Source organism: Hemibagrus wyckioides, linkage group LG10 (assembly GCF_019097595.1).
Source record: "Hemibagrus wyckioides isolate EC202008001 linkage group LG10, SWU_Hwy_1.0, whole genome shotgun sequence".
NCBI lineage: Eukaryota > Metazoa > Chordata > Actinopteri > Siluriformes > Bagridae > Hemibagrus > Hemibagrus wyckioides.
The window spans coordinates 24,771,680-24,792,600 of record NC_080719.1 but is presented as its reverse complement, the minus strand read 5'-3'; the positions used below and the strand labels follow the sequence as shown (position 1 = coordinate 24,792,600).

Sequence of the window (20,921 nt, the reverse complement as noted above, 5' to 3'; positions counted from 1 at the left end):
ACACACACAGACAGATTTGTTATTTGAAATATAATTGCAAGAGTCATATTCAACAAAAAAACGAGAGAAAACAGCAGGCTGTGTGTGCACAATGTGCATCTGACCTTTGACCTTAATGCCATTTCCATCATTTACGTCATTTGTTCTGGCACGGGATTAATGCGGAGTATGAAAAGATAAGAGAAACCGGCGCATCAACACCGACTGGATGGAAACAACAAGCTTAAAGCATGCTTTCTTTGCACTCCAGTGTTGCTCTTGAACTACAGCAAAACGAGAGAAAACACGTGAACACATTACAGTCCTACTGCCCGTGTCTTCACAGAGCTAGGTCTTCTCCATGCCATGACACTGAAACAGCATTCTCAGCAGGAAAAACGTGTGAACAGAAAATTCGTAGTCATATTTATGTGTTTTTCATCATCACATGATGGAACAGATTTAATCCTTCCGCTCAGGCACTGAGGTTATTTTTTATTTAACAGTCATTTCAGTAGACAATAACGATCCACAAGCTCATTTTCACTTTATTTTAAATCTACAGATTTTATTATTTTTAACTGAATTATATCAAAGCGAGACCGACAGCTCCAACCAACACAAATCAGCAGCAAATATCAACAGCTTCCTCAGATGAGCTGGTAACACACACACACACACACTTACTTCACTGCTTTCTGTCCTGAGAAACAACATTGTGTAACCAACTAGCAGAAAATATGTCCTTGTGAAATGGTAAATAACGAGAGTGGCACAAAATCTTCTCATAAACCCTGACCTCAACCCTATTTGAGGGCAGTAAATGATGAGAGATGAGAAACAGCAGCAGGACACAGAGGTCAGATAAATGAGAGATTTCAGTACGGCATGAAATGACCGTTTTTCCTAATTACGCTTTGCAATTTTAACATCTAATAAAAAAAATAATAATAATAATTTTTCAGCTTGAGCATGAACTGAATCCAACCATAAAGTGTGTGAAAGATCTACATGAACTGTGCAGAATAAACAAGGAGGTAAAAACACCACACAAACAATGCCTATCACTGCAGGATATTCAGAGTGGTCAGATCACAGTTGTGTTCACACTGCACGACTATCTGCGTTAGCGTTCGGTCACTGCCGTGTTCACACTGCACGACTATCTGCGTTAGCGTTCGGTCACTGCCGTGTTCACACTGCACGACTATCTGCGTTAGCGTTCGGTCACTGCCGTGTTCACACTGCACGACTATCTGCGTTAGCGTTCGGTCACTGCCGTGTTCACACTGCACGACTATCTGCGTTAGCGTTCGGTCACTGCCGTGTTCACACTGCACGACTATCTGCGTTAGCGTTCGGTCACTGCCGTGTTCACACTGCACGACTATCTGCGTTAGCGTTCGGTCACTGCCGGGTTCACACTGCACGACTATCTGCGTTAGCGTTCGGTCACTGCCGTGTTCACACTGCACGACGGATCAGCGACAGGAGCTCTCACACTGCACGACTCCACAATAGGAAGAATCGCCCACAACTCTGTCTGGTCCACAAACTGCGTTTCACAACCAAACATTTTGCAGTGTGCTGCTGCGGCTGGTCAAGCAAATATTTCTGATGATTTCTGATTTTTGATGTAAAGCTTATTAATTCTGATAGAACTATATTTAATGATTTTTTCTGATATAAACCTATAACTCTATTAAACTATAATATTGTGCTCCAACCATAGCCGTGCTTGCTGATATTGTGGTCTATAACTCCTCCCTGAACTGACCGCTGCCCTGCATCTCAATCTCTCATTGGCTGTAGGTCATCACCGAGGTGTTTTTCAGTCAGAACTCCTTTCACACTGCAGGATTTTGAGTCGCGACTCGGTCAGATAATTCACACTGTGCGATTGTCACTCGTGCACGAGCTCCGCTTTGCCTTCAGGGCTAAAATCAGGGCTAAAATCAGGGCTAAAATCAGGGCTAAAATCAGGGCTAAAATCAGGGCTAAAATAGTGCAATGTGAACTTGGCATAAGCTCATGTTATTTAAAGAGGTCTGTGTAAAGCCGTAGCTCCTTTTCATTCATGCAAGAAAGTAGCACAGAGGTTGATGAATGACCTTTCAATATTCCTTTCATTATAAAGCTGGTGGTATTGATAGAACTGAAGAGTATTTCTTTGGACTGAGTTAAACCTTATAACACATGAAAATGTCACTAAAAGCTTAAACAAAACATGACCACACCCACATACTAACATGCTGCCTAAAGAAAAAAGCACTTTCACACCAATTAATCCATTTAGTCTGAATGGGAGAGATATTTTACTTTACCCAGAACAAATAGTTGACAGCAGTGCACATAATCACAGGACATAAAAAGTATAATAACTATGGGACTGAGGAGTGTGTAGGATTGAAGACATCATCTAAAACTCTTTCAATTCATTGGTCAGAGATACAGTGACCTAAAGAAAGCGCTGTATGGAAATGGACCTTGCTCAGGAACTCCTGGAGCTGTCCTGCACCTAAAGAGACCACAGCGAGAGGGGATGGATCTAAACACTAAATACACTGCGGATGGGAAAGTACCTTTAGACTTCATTCAGCTTGGGTGCTGCTCTTTGGGCGTTGAGGAGTTTGTTCCACAGATCGAGCACTTCTTAAACCTTATTCTTAACTAAAAAGGTCAGAATTGTACACTATCAGCCATAGAAGCACAATAAAACTACACAGCTTTAATGTGTGTCCAGTTAAGGAGGACAGAAAATATCAAATATTGCTGCCAGCAGCGATTTGCAGGGGCCAAGCACTTTCTGGCTGCACCCTTCAGTGACAGAATAAAATAAGCTCTTATTATCAGATGAACTTTTGATAGCAATACTTTTTTTTTCTAATAGCCCTCCCAGGTTGCAAATGAACTCGATGCTTGTTTACCATCAGGTCATGCTGCTAAAGTGTGCCAAGTCTGAGGTCAATACATAAGAGCATTGCTAAGAAACGTCCTCACTTCCTGTTTGGGCGGTGGAATTCTTGTGTGTGTTGCAGAGGTTTTTGTAGGGAAAGCACCTGGTTTTGAAAAATGTAAGCAGTCCAGTATAACAAGGTGTGGCGCTGCAGTGCTTGGGAAGGGTACTCCAGGATTACTGTGTGGGAATCTAAAACTGTCCTCTAACTCTGAGCCAAATCTCTAAGGCTGTCACAGAATCGCATCTCGTACAGGAATAAGAAGACAATTACTGCTAGAGTAGGAAGCTGAAGTGTTAGACATGCCCAATAAACACACACACACTCACCACTTTAATCCAAACACCAGTATACCTGCTCCTTTATGCACTTACCCAATCATGTGGCAGCAGCTTGATGAATAAATTGAGGGTCAAAAGCTTAATGTTCTCATCAGACTTCAAAAATGATGGAAAATCATGATCCCTGTGCCTTTAACCCTGGCCTGGTTGTTAGTGCCAGATGGGTTGGTTTGATTATTTTAGAAACTGCTGATCTTCTGTGACTGTTACACACCACTGTCTCTAGCCTGTAGGCAGAAGGGTGCGAAAGCCATCCTGTGAGCAGAGAGTCTGCAGGCTGAAACACAGGCAGAGGAGACTGACCTCACTGGTCTGGGCTCACAGGAAGTCTATAGTAATTCAAATAAGCTCCTTTTTTCCCCTTTGTTGAGCGTTTCAGAAAGCGTAACAGGTCAAACCTCGAGGTAGATGGGAGCAGCAAAAAGCTGGAATTTTTTTTTTAATCTTCAACTGTCAAGTTTGGTTGATCCTGTCGCCATGACAGCCTCAGATTCCTGTTTTTCAAGGGTAGCTCAAAGGCATTGATGTTTTGTGCATGCTGAGATGCTTTTCAGCTTACCGCGGTTATAAAGAGTGACTATATGAGCAACCATGTCCTTTCTGGCATTATTGAATCAATGGCCATTTTCCTCTGACCCCTCTCATCAACAAGGCGTTTCCACCCATAGATCTGTCACTCAATGCTTTCTTTTTGTTTGTGGGTCTAGAGTGCGCTCCTGTATATGCATGCATTGTGATGTTGCCTCGGTCGTGCACATGCACTATTGTGCAGTTGTATAGGTGTTCCTAATAAAGTGGACAGTAAGTGTAGGGGGGAAACACTGCACTAGAATAAAAAAGAAACAAAAATAAACCATCTAGACATCAGTCTAACAGTTAAATATTAATACTGAAATATAAACTCAACTAATTAGGGTCAAACAATCAAAGGCCAGTAATACGGTTAGCGTGCCCGTTTGTTTCCGGTTAGCGGCTAACTGCTCTTTGAAACGAGCGTGTGCACGGCTAGTCGTTATGTCTCCGCGCTGTGTGAAGTGCATTGTGTCGTTCCCTTCCCCCAGCGGTATCGCTGTACAGTGAGGTGTTCGTTACCAACCACCACTGCACCTGCTCTAGACAGCTTCACTTCCTCAGGAGAAATCTCACACACACACACACACACACACACACACACACACACACACACAAGTTACATCAGACACAGAGAGCTCCCCTGAGTCAGCCTGATCAGTTCAGAGCGTGATCATTCTACACAAACATGAAGGTGATATTTTCTATCCTTCAGCGTCGGATCAGTCACATGACTTCAGGGCATCGGTGCCCCCAAGTAATCATTGTGAGAGCGCTGATCATTCTGAAACCGGTGTTTTGTGAGGGCTACTAAAGAAATATACTTCTAGTTATTACTAAATTATCCCGAGAGGTTTACTTTTCATACTAGAGAATGCATCACCAGTCATTCTGAGTGTGTTTTGGAGGTCGTTGTGGCGTCTGCACCTGCTCGCAGATGAAACTGGACTCGGATGACACGAGCGGGACATGAAGGACACACACACACCACAACCGATGATGTCAGGATGAGTATTTCACCACCGCCAAGTGAGCCATGACTTCTGAAACCTGTTACGCCGCTGGAGTATGATGTGTGCTATTCTGAAATCCGAACCATGCAGAGGTGCTGCGCAGTTACGGAAATATTTGCAGTGGAAAAAAACGTAGAGGTCTGAGTCCTGATATTATTCACACACACCAAGACGATAAACAATAATCAGAAATCCCAGGTAGGGATACGGGGAAAATACAATACAAACACGGTCAACAGCAAATAAATACAACACATCGTATTGCCAAAAGTTTTGGGACACCCCTCCAAATCATTGAGTTCAGGTGTTGTTTTTCAGGGGTTGGACTCAGTCCCTTAGTTCCAGTGAAAGGAACTCTTAATGCTTCAGCTTCATACCAAGACATTTTGGACAACTTTGTAGGAACAGTTTGGGGATGACCCCTTCCTGTTCCAACATGACTGCACACCAGTGACCAAAGCAAGGTCCATAAAGACATGGATGTGGAGGAACTTGAGTCCTGACCTCAACCTCCTTTGGGATGAATTAAGAGCAGAGACTGTGGGATGTGGTAGCTCAGTGGTTAAGGTGTTGGGCAACTGATCAGAAGGTTGAGTTTGAATTCCAGGTCCATTAAAAGCTGCCACTGCTGGACCCTGAGCAAGACCCTTAACCCTCAGTTGTACAAATGTAAGTCACTCTGGATAAGGGCATCTGCTAAATACCAGAACTGCGAAGGGGGTGGGCTTTCAGGAGATTAACACATCAGTGCAATTGTCAATCATTTCCAAATTCATGTGTGAACTGGCTCAGCTAGCATTTGTTCTCGGGGTAGAAGGAGACTCCTTCCAGCATATTCTGATGCTAAAATGTGAGCTCGTCCTTGGTCTTCGACAGTTTAATAGTGCTCTACCAATCAGCCTGGTGACATTACCAATAATTAACCCTAAACCCTTACATTAAGGGTTGTATCTCAACCTTATCTTAAAAAAAAAAAAACTTTAACGATTTCACTTCCATTGAATACGACCACTTTCCGTAATATTAGCTGTTAATATATCTAATATTTAACACCACTCTTTGTTAGGTCTAGTAAAGTAATAGCACTACAGACATATCAAATTGCTGATATTTGATCCCACAGAATGACCTAAATGCTCAGCAGAACACTTTCACGCCTCAGCTAGTGACGCTGGTTGTGAGCACTTCCTAAATAATATAGTTCAAAATGTCCTCCTTCTCGGGCCAGACAGCCACAATTACCATATTTAAGCTCGTAAGACATCGGATGCACAATAAAGCACTAGTTTTCCCATCATCTACTGTAGCACACACTGAGCTGTAATCCTCACTGTAAAGCACTGTTACTATGACAACAGCCCTGAACTGATACCTGATAAAAGATGAGAGAGAGAGAGAGAGAGAGAACAGCAATGCAGCAAATAACAGTTAGCGAAACACACAGCTAATCTTTTTTTAGATTTTACAGTCCAGTTATGTAGAAGTGCTGCAGCTGTTCCTCATGGTTCAGTACTGGCCTCTAGGCTCCTTCATGACTGATGGAGGCTTGATGCTGACCCCAAACACACACACGGCCATGTCATTGGAGGCTGGTTAAAGTGCTTATCTGAGCTTACCATGTGATCAAGTCTGGTCAGGATGTCAGGCTTCAACCTCAGACTTCTGTGTGGAGTCTCTTCAGTCTGGAAGCAACATAAAAAGACTCATTAAATAGCGTTCAGTGAGGAGACACAGTGATGATGCACATATATACACACTACAGAGAAATATCTACATCTCATACTGGTGACGATCACTAACTACTGATGTCCTTATATTTAGGCTACGTCTACACTATTCCGGATAAATTTGAAAACCATGTCTGAAAACGTTCCGCATCCACATTATCATCTTCAATCGTTTCCCAAAAGTCGGTCATCCACACTGAAACATCTGAAAACGCTTACGTCTCTGTACTGCACGTGAGTAAAAGGTAAGCCATGTCATTTCCGCTGGTGTTTATTTACTTTCCGGCTCTTTGAAACATCGCGTCGAGGAAAAGCATGGGGTTGTTTTAAATGGACGGACCGTGAGGTGGAGTTGTTGCTGTGAGTAACACAGGAGTATAAAGATGCAAAAGCAAGTGAGAATGTAGACTTCATCTTAGCTGAATTGGTCACATGACAGCGTCACATGACTAAAAATGCGTTTTCAAATACATTTTCGACTAAAAATGCCGTCTCAGAGTGGACGGAACGACAAAACGGACAGAAAAATATGCGTTTTTAAACAAAAACATATTAGTGTGGACATGGCCTTAGATATTATATTATAAATCATGCAAACGTGTTCAAATGAACATCTTCACGTTTAGCAATTACAAAAGAAGAGAAATAATCAATTCAATTTATTCATATAGCACTTTTTGAAATGCAGATTGTCTCAAAGCAGCTTTACAGAAGTATAGAAAACAAATGAAAGTTTATAAAGATTATTTTATCCCTAATGAGAAGTCTTAGGTGATGGCGGTGAGGAAAAACTCCCTGAGATGATCTGAGAAAGAAACCTTGAGAGGAACCAGGCTCAGAAGAGAATCTCATCCTCATTTGGGTGACACTACAGCAACCAAGGGCTCTTGATGAACCAATAGTTCAGTGTAGTTCATTATAGACTTAACACTAATTAATCCAATTTTGGTAAAAACTCTGTGCTTTAAACATAAACCTATATTTTTATGCGTCAGGAAAATAAAACATGCTGCATGAGCTCCATCTCTCTCTTCTCTCTTAATAACATATGGGGGGAAAAAAGAAAAAAGACCAGAAAGCTGGGTCTCCTAACACCAGTGACCGGTTATATTGGCATGGTGATTAATATCTGCGATTGCTTCTCTAACACGCATAACATACTTCAGCAGCTGTCAAGTCTAATGTACACTAACGTTCCTCATGCTTTACAGAAATCTGGATTTAATATGCAGTTTCAGACAGAAAATTAATCTTTCAGCTTCTGTATTTATTCATCCACAGTGATGTTTTTTTTTTTTTACTGCTGTCTAGTTCAATCTTACAGAAATAGAAAGATAGATAGAAGATAGAGATACAGAAAATGTTGGATTTTACTTGGATTATGAGGAGGAAGTAATATTACTTTTTTAATAGAATTATATCGCTAATGAGTAACTGAGGGTTCAGGGCCTTGGTCAGGGGCTCAGCAGTGGCAGCTTTAGTGGACCTGGGATTCGAACTCACAACCTTCTGATCAGTAGTCTAACACCTTAACCACTAAACTACATCACAGTTCTGCATAAGAGCTGTTAAAAGGGTGTGAGTTGAGGTCCAGTAAAGTCACTGAAAGTGTCGTTGGCATGAAAAGATTATGCTTTTCCAAATGATGAAAGAAATGAATGATGGAGAGAGTTGCTTAGTCTTGAGTGTAGGATAAAAAAAAATGTATCAAATAAGATACACTATATTGCCAAAAGTTTTGGGACGTCTGCCTTCACATGAATGTAATATGGAGTTGTCCCGCCCTTTGCATCTATAACAGCTTCAACTCTTCTGGGAAGGCTTTCCACAAGGTTTAGGAGTGTGTTTATGGGAATTTTTGACCATTCCTCTAGAAGCGTATTTGTGAGGTCAGGCACTGATGTTGGACGAGAAGGTCTGGCTCACAGTGTCCACTCTAATTCATCCCAAAGGTGTTCTATGGGGTTGAGGTCAGGACTCTGTGCAGGCCGGTCAAGTTCCTCCACACCAAACTCACTCATCCATGTCTTTATGGACCTTGCTTTGGTCACTGGTGTGCAGTCATGTTGAAACAGGAAGGGGTCATCCCCAAACTGTTCCCACAAAGAGCATGAAATTGTCCAAAATGTCTTGGTATGAAGCTGAAGCATTAAGAGTTCCTTTCACTGAAACTAAGGGGTCGAGCCCAACAAAGCCTGCTGTAAACAAGTTGAGTGTTTGGACACATTGATTTTGGTTTTAGTTTTTGAGCTGTGCTTCATATACCTGCTGTTTTTGTTCTATTAAAATAATTAAATTAAACTGCAGCAACACTGAAGAAACACTCGGTTACGTCACTACTCGAGACGTTGTACACCATCGAGACGTTTCATTTCCACACACCATTAAACCAGGCAGATATTTCGAACAGAGAACAGAGAAAAGGAAGTTGATTTGGTAATTGGAGAGGTGCTGAGTAGTCTATAAAACTCCATACTATCATCCAGTCCAGTATAATAACTTGCATCGTCTGAAAAGAAAACTGCGTACAAAAATTGTTTTTTTTAGCAGTCAAGAATTTTTTCAGCAGGTTCCAAGTCTCAGTGTCGCTGTATCGACAGGTCCGGCTTTCATCCTGCCCCCAAAGAGCTGCTGCACGGCTCAGCAAAAACGCTCCTTCAACATGAAGGCTACAGTAAAGACAGAACATATCACACTCTCACACACACACTATCATATGGTTTCAGGCTATCCTCGGTTGCAGCATAATCTTCCCACGCCAACGACCAGTCTGGCCTTTACTGGACCTCGACTCACACCCTTTTAACAGCTCGGTCAGATGCAGAACTGGAATGGTTTAACTCGGTCATCTGAGAGCAGCGGGAAAGACGAACTGTAGCTCAGAAAAGGTGCAAATGAGTGGAACTGTAACTACATATAAAAAATAGAAAGAAACTGTACTCATTACAGCCTTCAGGGAGAAACTGCAGGAATGGGCCGGTAGAGTGTTGGATAATCAACACTGATAGATGAAAGGCATTGATTAAAAGAGATTACAGTGTTTCTCTGTAAAAATAAATAAATAAATAAAGCTGTCAGAAGCAGTAAGTGTGCTGTTCCTGTGAACAGTACTCATCACACTACCTGCCACACTGAGCAGGTGTAAACACAACACTTAGATAAGAGAGAAATTACTGCTGCATGTACCACACTGGCATCACGAGTTCAGTGATCATGTTAAGAACTATAGGAAAATGGGATGTGCGAGCTTGATGACCAGAAGGTTGTGAGTTCAAATCCCAAGTCCACCAAGCTGCCCCTGCTGGACCCTTGAGCAAGGCCCTTCACCCTCAGTTGCTCAGATGTATAAAATAAGTCTCTCTGGATAAGGGGGTCTGCTAAAATGACAAATGTGAATATGTAAATGTAAAAAGCACTCTGATTGGTCAGAATAGTTAGTGTGGATTTACTGACCCTAGCAGCAGCTCCATCACAATCAAATCACACGCTCATATTCACGTGCTCATTCTAATATGTTCTCATTTCTATACCAATGCTCTGAAAAGATCTAACAGTGCAGTTTGAGCCTTAAAAGTGTGTTATTTAACAACAAACAACCGATAGGAAACAATCACACCACTGTTTCGTCTCATTGATTATTTTCCTACAACCACATGTCCCTTTGTTGTTATGAAAAACAATCACAAGAAAGTCATTTGTTAAAACCAAACCACTGAAACAGGTTCTTTAGAGAGTGTTGTAGCTTTTATTTTCCAGCAATCGACGCCTCACTGGACGTTAAAGCATAAAAGGACGAGCATTAAGGTAAAAGCAAATAAAACGCCTTCTCCTAACAAATGAGCTCACTAGCCTTTCACAGTCCCCCTGTCTGACAAGGTGAGGCGGGTTTTAACCTTCGCTCACAGCAAAAACTTCCACAAACCTCATCTGCATTCCATTTACATTTCATTAAGAAATTCACACTGGCCTTCAGGAACTTCAGCTTTTCATTTTTTTAATATATGAAGTTATTTTACACATAAATTTGTCAAAGACGAGCAAGTGGAAGAATACAATCCAAGGAGATATGCATGAACTTATATAATAATAATAAGAAAATAAAGATAAAACAGAAGCAGTACAGGAATTAATAATAACAATTATTATTATTCCAATAAAAAATAATTAATAATTTATATACATGTACATATATATACATGTATATACACATACATACATACATACATACATATACATATACATTATACATATATATATATATATACACACACACACACACACACACATAATGACTCAGAATTAAGTATGGACATATATTACCAATAAATAAATAAATAAAACTATCAGTCATTTCTGATACATGGCATGAATCACGTTGTACAGTAGGTTTTCTAAAAAGATTTCTAATAAATAAAATATCAATATTATATCAGAATATCATTCACACGCACAGCTTTAACATCTACCCATCTATAGGCCACAGAAGAGGTGAGATGACCTGCTGGACATAACAGCACCACAATCTGGTGAGTCACATTGCTTTTTTCATGTGTATTTGCGATGATGCAATATGACTGATACAACGGAATCTGCAACCAGACCAACGCTGCAAACGTTCTCCTTTCCTTATTCTCTAGAAAAAAGCACTGCATTGCATTAAAATGTAGTATTTTATTCTACAAAAACTGTATGCATGCCAAATCAACCTAATCTATCTTCACAAATTCTACACCTGACCCGGTCTTCAGTCCCGCACCGGACGCCGGTGATTACGGCACGCTGGAATGCATGGAGGAAATTTCGAGCTGGAGCCCAATCACACATCACAGTAATTAATCCTTTGTTTACTGAGAAACTGGGCCATTTGGATTAGCTTGGGGTAGCTGCTGGCAGTTGGGAAGAGATGAGACTAAAATAGACTTAATGTTTACAGAGTCAGCTCACAGTATCCTATTGTTTTAGCCTCAGAGCGGTGGGCGTGTAGTGCGTGAGGAAAGAGAGGAAATACGGATAGCCTAAATAAAATTCCAGGCCGTAACGGTGTGCGAGAATGGACAACATGATTTTATGCAACGATCATGCAAGGGAAATGTATGATTAGAGCGAACAAGGAACTCTGGGCTGATTGATTTCAAACGATAGAAATGTATTTCCCTGATCAGGCAGCCACTTGCAGAAAAAAAGAAAGAAAGAAAGAAAACGCTCTTGACAACATTCATTAAATAGCATGCAAAAGTTTAAAGGTACCTAATGAAGTATTTATGGGGCCTGTGTTGGGGTTTACCAATGAGTTCCTTTCCAACGGCTCAGCACACTGAAATATATTTAATCACCGTCCATGAAAATTTCGACCAAATACATAACTACAGCATGATGCTGCTTTACTCAGGCGTCTTTTCATACCCCCTGTGTGTGAAACCCACAAATCCTCCATGTTCATTAATTGCTGCTCTATAACACTGGGTATACTATACTAATCAAATATAAATTAATTATCATCAAGCACTAATTGATTAAGCATATACACTGATCAGGCATCACACTGTGAGCAGTGACCGGTGAAGTAAATAAGACTGAGTATCTCCTCATCATGGCACCTGTTAGTGGGTGGGATATATTAGGCAGCAAGTCAACATTTTGTCCTCAAAGTTGATGTTAGAAGCAGGAAAAATGGACAAGAGTAAGGATTTGAGCGAGTTTGACCTAAAGGACCAAATTGTGATGGCTAGACCACTGGATCAGAGCATCTCCAAAACTGCAGCTCTTGTGGGGTGTTCCCGGTCTGCAGTGGTCAGTATCTATGAAACAGTGTTATTAACAATATTAGGCAGGTGGTCATAATGTTATGGCTGATCGGTGTATATTAATGATCTAAAATGTAAACATGCCAAGCAAGGTCTGATCTATAATACCGAAAAAAATAAAGTCCTTCTTTTTTGGCGAATTAACTCCAAGAAATTCTAAAAATAATTTTGGTCGAATCATATCATATATCATATATATATTTAGACAGTAGCAGATTCCAAGTCACTCTTGGGCGTGTTGGTACCATTATACACATTTACACCCGTCCTAACTGGATCTCACTAAGGTTGACTACATTATGAAATGGTGCGACAGACAAAAACAAAGACGTAAAGAAGAAAAACAGACACGCCTTTTTTATTCAACTCCTCAAATTAAGCGATTAAGCACGTCTCCTCGTCACAAAGCTACAGTTAGTTGTCTGGCGTCAGAATGAGGTGTTAGGTTAAGTAAGGAATAACTCGACAGACCGTGCCATAATATTAGTAAACCCCGGGGAGGTGTGATGTGCCACCAAACACAGTGGAGTGCATTTTTTCGGTCTAATGGTTTATAGTCAGATATAATAATGTAGTGGAACATCTGAGAGACAATCTAGTTCCTGTTCTCACTTTCATTACAACTGTGCTGACCGGTCACCAGACCCACTCACTCACTCAAAAACACCACGGTGTCATGGTACCCAGAAACCAAAAAGCTTTAACTCCTCGATCCTGAAGCTCTTCAGTGAGCTGAGAAACGTCACTAAAAAGAAACCGAGGATCACTGAAAATATGCTGAATAACTATCTTGTAGAAATTCATCAAGAATTAAGTGTTTTACAAATGTTTTTTAAAAAATCTGTTTATTATTCTATTTGATTATGTGTCATGTCCATTACACACTTGGGATCTGTTACTACGGAAACAATAAGGCATTAGATCTATTGCATCATGATTAACTTATTATTATTATTATTCGTGTCACTGCTGGAACTGCAATCGGAGGCCAAAACCCTGTTGTACGATAGAATGGACTCCAACCTTCAGTCTGTGTGTAACACGTGTTCACTTCTCTCATTCATACAGCACATAAGACCTGAGCTCCTCCGTGTTCTCCATGGAGCAGCTCGTGATTTGTAGGATGTAGTAGTACTATTTTATTATTGTATTCATCTCAAGCTAAGAAATGCCCGTGATAAACGACAGAACAAGAGGTTAGATAATAAATGGGTTGTAGGGAGAGAGTGGGTTGAATAAGTCCAGACGAGCTTGATAAAGCGATTCCTAATCCTCCTGCACTCGCTGGCCATTAGATTATAAAACCGTCTCGCTGCCCCCCCTCCCCCCACCCCACCCCCTGAAACTGAAACTGTCTGTAGGAGGTTGCTTGGCAGTGTGTGTTTTCCTCTGGAGTCGACAGAGTTCACCACGCCGGTCCACTTCCGGTAAAGCTCTTATGAAACTAAATTCCGAGCCCACAGAATCCTGTTTGATCCCGCTGACTGGAAAAGGTCCAGTAAAAGTTCTTTGCAGACGTGGAAATAAAATCAGCGTCTGAAGAGGAAAGCGGATTTCAGGCCGGCTCGCTCTGAACGGAAAAATCGTGGAAAGAAATAAATGATGTACTAACATTTTGGATCTTAAAGAAGTTATGAAGCGCATGTCTGACAGTGTTAGCATTATTACTGACCTCCCACTGGATCTGAGAGCGGTCAGGAATGCTTTTCTAGCTCAAGCCTACAAGTAAAAGAATAACACAAAGCCAGGCCATGCTCTTATAAATAACCTACACCAGGGCAGTGTAATGTGCGTTACCACCAACAAAGTGTGCTATTAATGAATGAAACATTGCTTTTTTTTTAAACCTTGTTATGGAATAGCTGTGATCACTTATGTTAGAGCAGCTGTAAACAGATGTTCCCTCACTAGCCTCTTGTGTGTTTAACAAAACAAAAGAGCTTGTCACATTAACAAGAAAGCACAAAACTCCTTCTAGACACTTTGTCTCAGCACAAAGCTTCCTCACATCACCGGCTACACACTCTTTTCTCACACACACACACACACACACACCACCTGCTTATTATCAGTACTAGATTATCAGGTGTGTCTCCAACACACGAGACAAAGACGGAAAAAGATGTGCTGAATAACTGATTTTTTGTGTTACAGATGATACAGATGTCAGAAACATGACATTATAGAAAATAAAACAGCTCGAGGTTTCTTACACTGCTGTTCATATTTGAAGGAAAACTGATTGAACACAACCTTTTACATTCTTCAGAAAGCGGTCAGTAAACTTCTGATAATCAATACGGACATAATAAATGAAGTATTATCATCATCGGAGCTACACTATTATTAGACACCACGTTTTAATCATGTATTTTCACATGAAAACATAAGATCACGTGTCGCTGGGTGTTAAAGATATTTGTTCAGATAAACGTGACATGACGGCGAAACAGACGACATTTGAATAAAATGTGCTCTTCATGTCCACTGTCCAAAGTGACGAGTTTGACCTCTCTTGATAAACACCAGTGACCTCGTCTTCCTCCAAAACTCTGGCTTCTCGATAAGTGATGACATCATCGTCCACCGACCAGAGTTAAAAAAAAAAAATAAGCTAGTTATTAATTAATGACGGTAGTAGGGGCCGTATCAGATAACCCACAGAGGACTGGATTACCTGGGTTGATATCAAGTGTTAGGTGTAGGTGTGTGTGGGTGTGTGTGTGTTTGTGGGCTTAGCAGCATACATGTTAATTAATAGAAATTTCAGGATTTAAATAAAAACAACACTACTGGAGACAATGGTTTTGGTGCTATAGCGTGTTGGTCAGTGGCTGCAACCAGCATCACTCATGTGACATGGCATGGTACAACAAAGCATGTAGAGAAAGCTGTTAACCTTGAAATTCTTGTTGGTTTGTTTGATATGTGTGTAACATGCTATACTTGGTTAAGTGGCTGAGCACGCCTGCTCAAATCACATCTTATATCTTAACAGTTCGAATTCGTAACCACATCTGACCCACATTTGTCTTTAAAGGTGTGTATCAGTGCTGCATGCCCACATCGAGAGCTCGGGCACCTTTATCAAACACTGCTTGGTTTTAATAAGCTTCCTTTACTTCCCAAAAGATCAATAGAATTCGGTGTAAAGGTGTGATCATATCCATCTGGTGGCAAGATGAGTTCGGGAAGACAGCACACTGAGAAAATAACACCGTCTGAACAGGGCTAGGTGTTTATATGCCTACAAAAGTGAGGCAAATCTATACAGGAGGCGGAGTTTACGACTCTCAGCTAAACGTACAAGCTTTTTTTTTTTTTTTTGGTCATTTCTGAAAATAGTCCCCTCTGGTTAGCGTAGCAACGCTGATGTCAGAATTAGCTTTTCTGAAAACAAACAATCAGAACAGTGGAAGTCCCTGAGAGAAGTGAGAATTTCATTAAAGGAATCAACATGCAGCTTCTCAGAAAAACAGGCTAATACTTTAATGAATGGCACTGCTTATTTACAGACAGAAACTAGCCCGATGCTGTAACCATGGCAACAGACCCTTTTTTTCGCCCCACCCCCCACCCCACTGGTTTTCTCTTGCTGCTATAAATTACTTTGCCCATAAACGTTTCAAATGAAAATGATCATCCATGATGCGCCATTGTGAGAAGAAAGTAGCTCTCTCTCTCTCTCTCACACACACACACACACAATTGACCGAAGCTCCGATTCTTTCTGATCTAATAATGAATAATAATAATTTCTCTTTAATTAACGTACCGTACTGTGAAGAGACAGAAGAGAGGTGGACGCTAGGTTTCACTGTAAGCTACACTGGCCAACATCATATGTTTCTATTCAAGGCTCACGCTGCATTTGTCTAGAGTACGTAATTTCAAATCTCAAACTAGACAAAAAAAAATCAAATGAAATAATCTTCAATAAAAATCAAAAAAAATGATCTCTAACAAAAAAAATTTAAAAATAAAATAACCTCCAACAAAAATAAAAAAAAAATCAAATCAAATAAGCTTCCAACAAAAAATAAAATAAAATAAGCTTCCAACAAAAAAAAAAAAAAAATCTCCAACAAAAATTTAAAAAATCTAATAAAATAATCTCCAACAAAAAAAATCTCAAAAAAAAAAAAAAAAAAAAAAAAAAAAAAAAAACTCAAAACAGACAAAATAAATCTAATAAAATGCCCCAGAATTCCTTCTCTCAAACTCTAGATGGTCTCCTGAGCTCAGAGTTGATCTGCTCCCAGCATGAACAAACAATTTACCTTTAAATAAGTTATTCTGTAGATATGTATTTGTTTAGATCAAGCAAGACACAGCTTGTTAAATCTTTAGCACTGACCATACAGTGTGCTGATGTAAGAAGGTAAACGTCCATCACACAGCACAGTTAGCCATCTGTTTTGCTAACAAATGATGAACATGAAGGCGTCACAGAGGTTGAAAATGGTGAAGCTCCACTTCCAAGGCAAGTGGAGCGTAGAACTGAAGGCAGTCAGATTCTGATTCTGTGAAGTACCTAGATCTTGTAAAGTTTGATAAGTTAGACTTTCCCTTCAGAAAGCAGCGCACACGTGTATATGGAAATGTAAGGCACTGAGACTACAGTGTGTGTTGAATAACAATGATTAATACATCACCGGTCTGCAGGAAATGATCTCACATTCACGTACACCAATCAGGCATAACATTATGACCATGTGACTAATATTGCGCTGGTCCACTTTTGCTGCCCTGACCCGTCCTGCACTGTGTATTCTGACACCTTTCTATCAGAACCAGCATTAACAACTTCAGCAATTTGAGCAACAGTAGCTCATCTGTTGGATCAGATCACACGGGCCAGCCTCTCTCCCCACGTGCATCAATGAGCCTTGACCACCCATGACCACTGTTCCTTCCTTGGACAATTTTTGATAGATACTGACCACTGCAGACCGGGAACACCCCACAAGAGCTGCAGTTTTGGAGATACTCTGATCCAGTGGTCCAGCGGCCAATGGCGACTGTCCCCTCAGTCCATCCCCATTCAATATATATTGCAACAGCACACGTTAATTTTAATCGCAAAACATCCTCAAAACAGGGGGATGGAGGCAGCTGAAGGTGAACCAGCTATAATTACAAACAGCGCTCAATATAAATGTGACATGAGGCAGCAGTACTGTGAATAAACAGCATCTGCACGTTCTGGTTAATCAGGTTCATGAGCACTTTTTTTTCCCGAGGCTGATAAATCCTGACCCAGCTGCTGACTGTGATTGCAAATAAAAGTTCCCAGCATAGAAATGTGGAAGTGTGCGGGGTTTGAATGCATCTCGAGTTTATGCTTCACATGAGGATGCGAGTGAGAAAAATAGAGGACAGCAGGACGCGTGGGCTCGTGTTTCTCACGTCTAACAGAGTCGATGTGGATTCTTGTTAAAATGGAAGTGCATCTGTTAGATGACATGCTTCAGGAGGGACAAAAAAATGTTCCAGTATACATTTTCTACATAATATAGAATTTTTAATCCAACCATACATATGAAGATTGTTAGATCAGAGATCATGGTTTGTTTTTATTTTACTTTTAGTGTAAGTACACCATAGGCTTCCAGTTTTCTAAAACAACCACGCAATCGAGAAGCTAAAATTTCCCAGTGCCAAAAGGTCTCAACGAGGTAAATGCAACGCTGGTAGACATCAGCAAACCAAATAACCTATTAATACCTCAGATAAGCAAAACTAAGTTATGACAAAATGCTTGTATGACAGATTTTGTCCTCAAAGTTGATGTTAGAAGTGGTCAGCATCTATCAAAAGTGGTCCAAGGAAGGAACAGTGGTGAAGCAGCGACAGGGTCATGGGCGGTCAAGGCTCACTGATGCACGTGGGGAGAGAAGGCTGGGCCGTGTGATCCGATCCAATAGACGAGCTACTGTTGCTCAAACTGCTGAAGAAGTTAATGCTGGTTCTGATAGAAAGGGGTCAGAATACACAGTGCAGGACGGGTCAGGGCTGTTTTGGCGGCAAACCGACACAATATTAGGCAGGTGGTCATAATGTTATGCCTGATCAGTGTAGAACCACTGTTTCACTTTCCATGTATTGACTTATATAATATGATAGTGAACATATATAATTTAAAATGCCTGTCGTTCTGAGTAACAGGATGAAGTCTCGTACGGTTCTGCCCTAATCATCCCTTTGTCTGGCGTTTCCATGCTACACAGCCATTACTCACTCAGCAGTCGTCTCGGTTATCAGATCAACTCTCACGGTACTGTAGCGTGTGTGTGTGTGGTTTTTTTCCCTTAATAATGGCCCCAAAGTTCAGATGTAGTGATGCTGACAAAGCAGATGCACCAAAATTGAACACCAATTTAGAGCTTCACAGCTTGGAATCTCTACCCACTGGATACATTGTTCCAACAGTAATCCTTAAACAAACCGCCGGCGTTCCGACTGAGATGATCGTACATATTCAGCATTACGTACAGAACGGCCAACGAAAGTGCATTCATGTTCCTGTGTGTCTAAAACCCAGGAGGGAAATAACGAATCTTTGGGATAGCATCAGGCATTTATTTGACAGAATTTGATGTAGCCTCTTTATCACAGTCCAACAGCGTGGGTGGAAACCCCTCTTCTCTAATCCATTCCTGTAGTTTCAGCAACCATGACTCATGGTTCCAGTTCCAGAGAACAGGATACACACACACAGATTTTGATGCAGTGTAATAAATAGGGTAACACTGTACCCAAAGGCATAAACAAGATGCTGGCACTTTATTAGATGTACTTTCCCCATGTAAAAACAAGTCAACAAATGTGTTGTTGTGCCTTTAAACTGCTTATCAGTGGTACCATGAAGTCTGTTTCTACATTACCATCTGATTCTCTGTGTGTGTGTGTGTGTATGCATGTGTGTGTGTGTGGAGATATGAGTAGACAGCAAATCAGTTAGCTCTCTGCGTAATGTTCTGGGGAAATTCTCTAGGGTGAAAGCAGCTGCATCACACAATGTCAACAAATTACTGATGCGAGTGTCATCCAGGCCCCAGCTCCGGCTCAAGTGGCTCGCGAGGCCTTCAGCTGAAATCTCCAATTCTCATCACAAATTAATTCCTAACTCTCCCTGAACACGTGTGGCTGATGATGTGGCATTTGGCTGCATGACTGTGAAACGTTAAAGTTATCCTCAGCAAATATACACTACACTGCCAAAAGTTTTGGGACACCCCTCCAAATCATTGAATTCAGGTGTTGTTTTTCAGGGGTTGGACTCGGCCCCTTAGTTCCAGTGAAAGGAACTCTTAATGCTTCAGCTTCATACCAAGACATTTTGGACAATTTCATGCTCTTTGTGGGAACAGTTTGGGGAAGACCCCTTCCTGTTCCAACATGACTGCACACCAGTGACCAAAGCAAGCAGAGTCCTGAGCAGAGACTGAGAGACAGACCTTCTCGTCCAGCATCAGTGCCTGACCTCACAAATACACTTCTAGAGGAATGGTCAAAAATTCCCCATAAACACACTCCTAAACCTTGTGGAAATCCTTCCCAGAAGAGTTGAAGCTGTTATAGCTGCAAAAGGCGGGACAACTCCATATTACATTCATGTGCATGGAAAGGCAGACGTCCCAAAACTTTTGGCAATATAGTGTACATCTACACAGTGCAGATTTTTTAATTTATACAACATTTCTGTACAAATATTACAGGTACACACGATACCCTTTCACAGAAAAACTAAAGACTGAAAGGCTAAGCTGACCGCTGATCCACTCCCGAACAAAGTAGTCTACGGAGCCAAAACCTGAAGAATGGAGGTCACGTGTCCTGATGCATCTGCATTCAGAACACAGGAATCTTGGTCAGGGATCAAAACCGGTCCAGTGTGAGCTCCAGAGATGAGGGTTCACAAACCACTGGAAAAACAAATTCTCCTAAAAACAGTACAAGACCGCTCCATGGGCTCGGTTTCAAACTCCTTTTTATTTTTTCACCCTTTAGCAGGGCAAAATGTCATGTGTTTGACCTGTGGGTGTGTATAGACTGATAGAATCATCAATTCTGAGCTTTTAGGCTTGTTTTTAGTTCCAAAATGTTGCACACTGACTTCCTACAGTCGCAGAAAGCACCAGCTATCAACTCCATCCGCGCCTCACTTTTCTTAATGTCTCTATTCACATGAAACGAGAGGTTGGGTATAACAGGAAGTGATGAAAGCATAGCTTTTCCTTTCGTTTCGTTGGTATGTGATGATTCTAGAGCTAGGAACTAAAAGTTGGGGGAACTAATTCATCTCATTTGTTGTCTCAAGTGTTGTACTGCTAAAACCGTGACTCTGGAAATTCCCCCATCTGTAATAAATAAATTAAAAGCAAAGCACATCTGAAGTATAAAGACTTGACGTAGTGTTTATTCTCTCAGGCTCAGAGGTACGAGAAGTCATGGCATGTCTATCTACGGTACTTGTGCTGTAGTATATCGGGAAACAAGATTACTAGGTTTAGATTTCAGCAGAATC

General features: G+C 41.0%; 1 protein-coding gene across 1 annotated transcript in view; it reads right to left on the bottom strand.

Annotated features, from left to right (window-relative positions):
* tbl1xr1a (TBL1X/Y related 1a) overlaps nt 1–20,921 on the bottom strand; it is a 61,308-nt gene that overhangs the window by 26,403 nt on the left and 13,984 nt on the right. Inside the window, exon 2 of the mRNA XM_058400869.1 lies at nt 6,477–6,542. The gene's annotated coding sequence lies outside the window, so the exon portion shown is untranslated. The remainder of the gene's footprint in view (nt 1–6,476; nt 6,543–20,921) is intronic.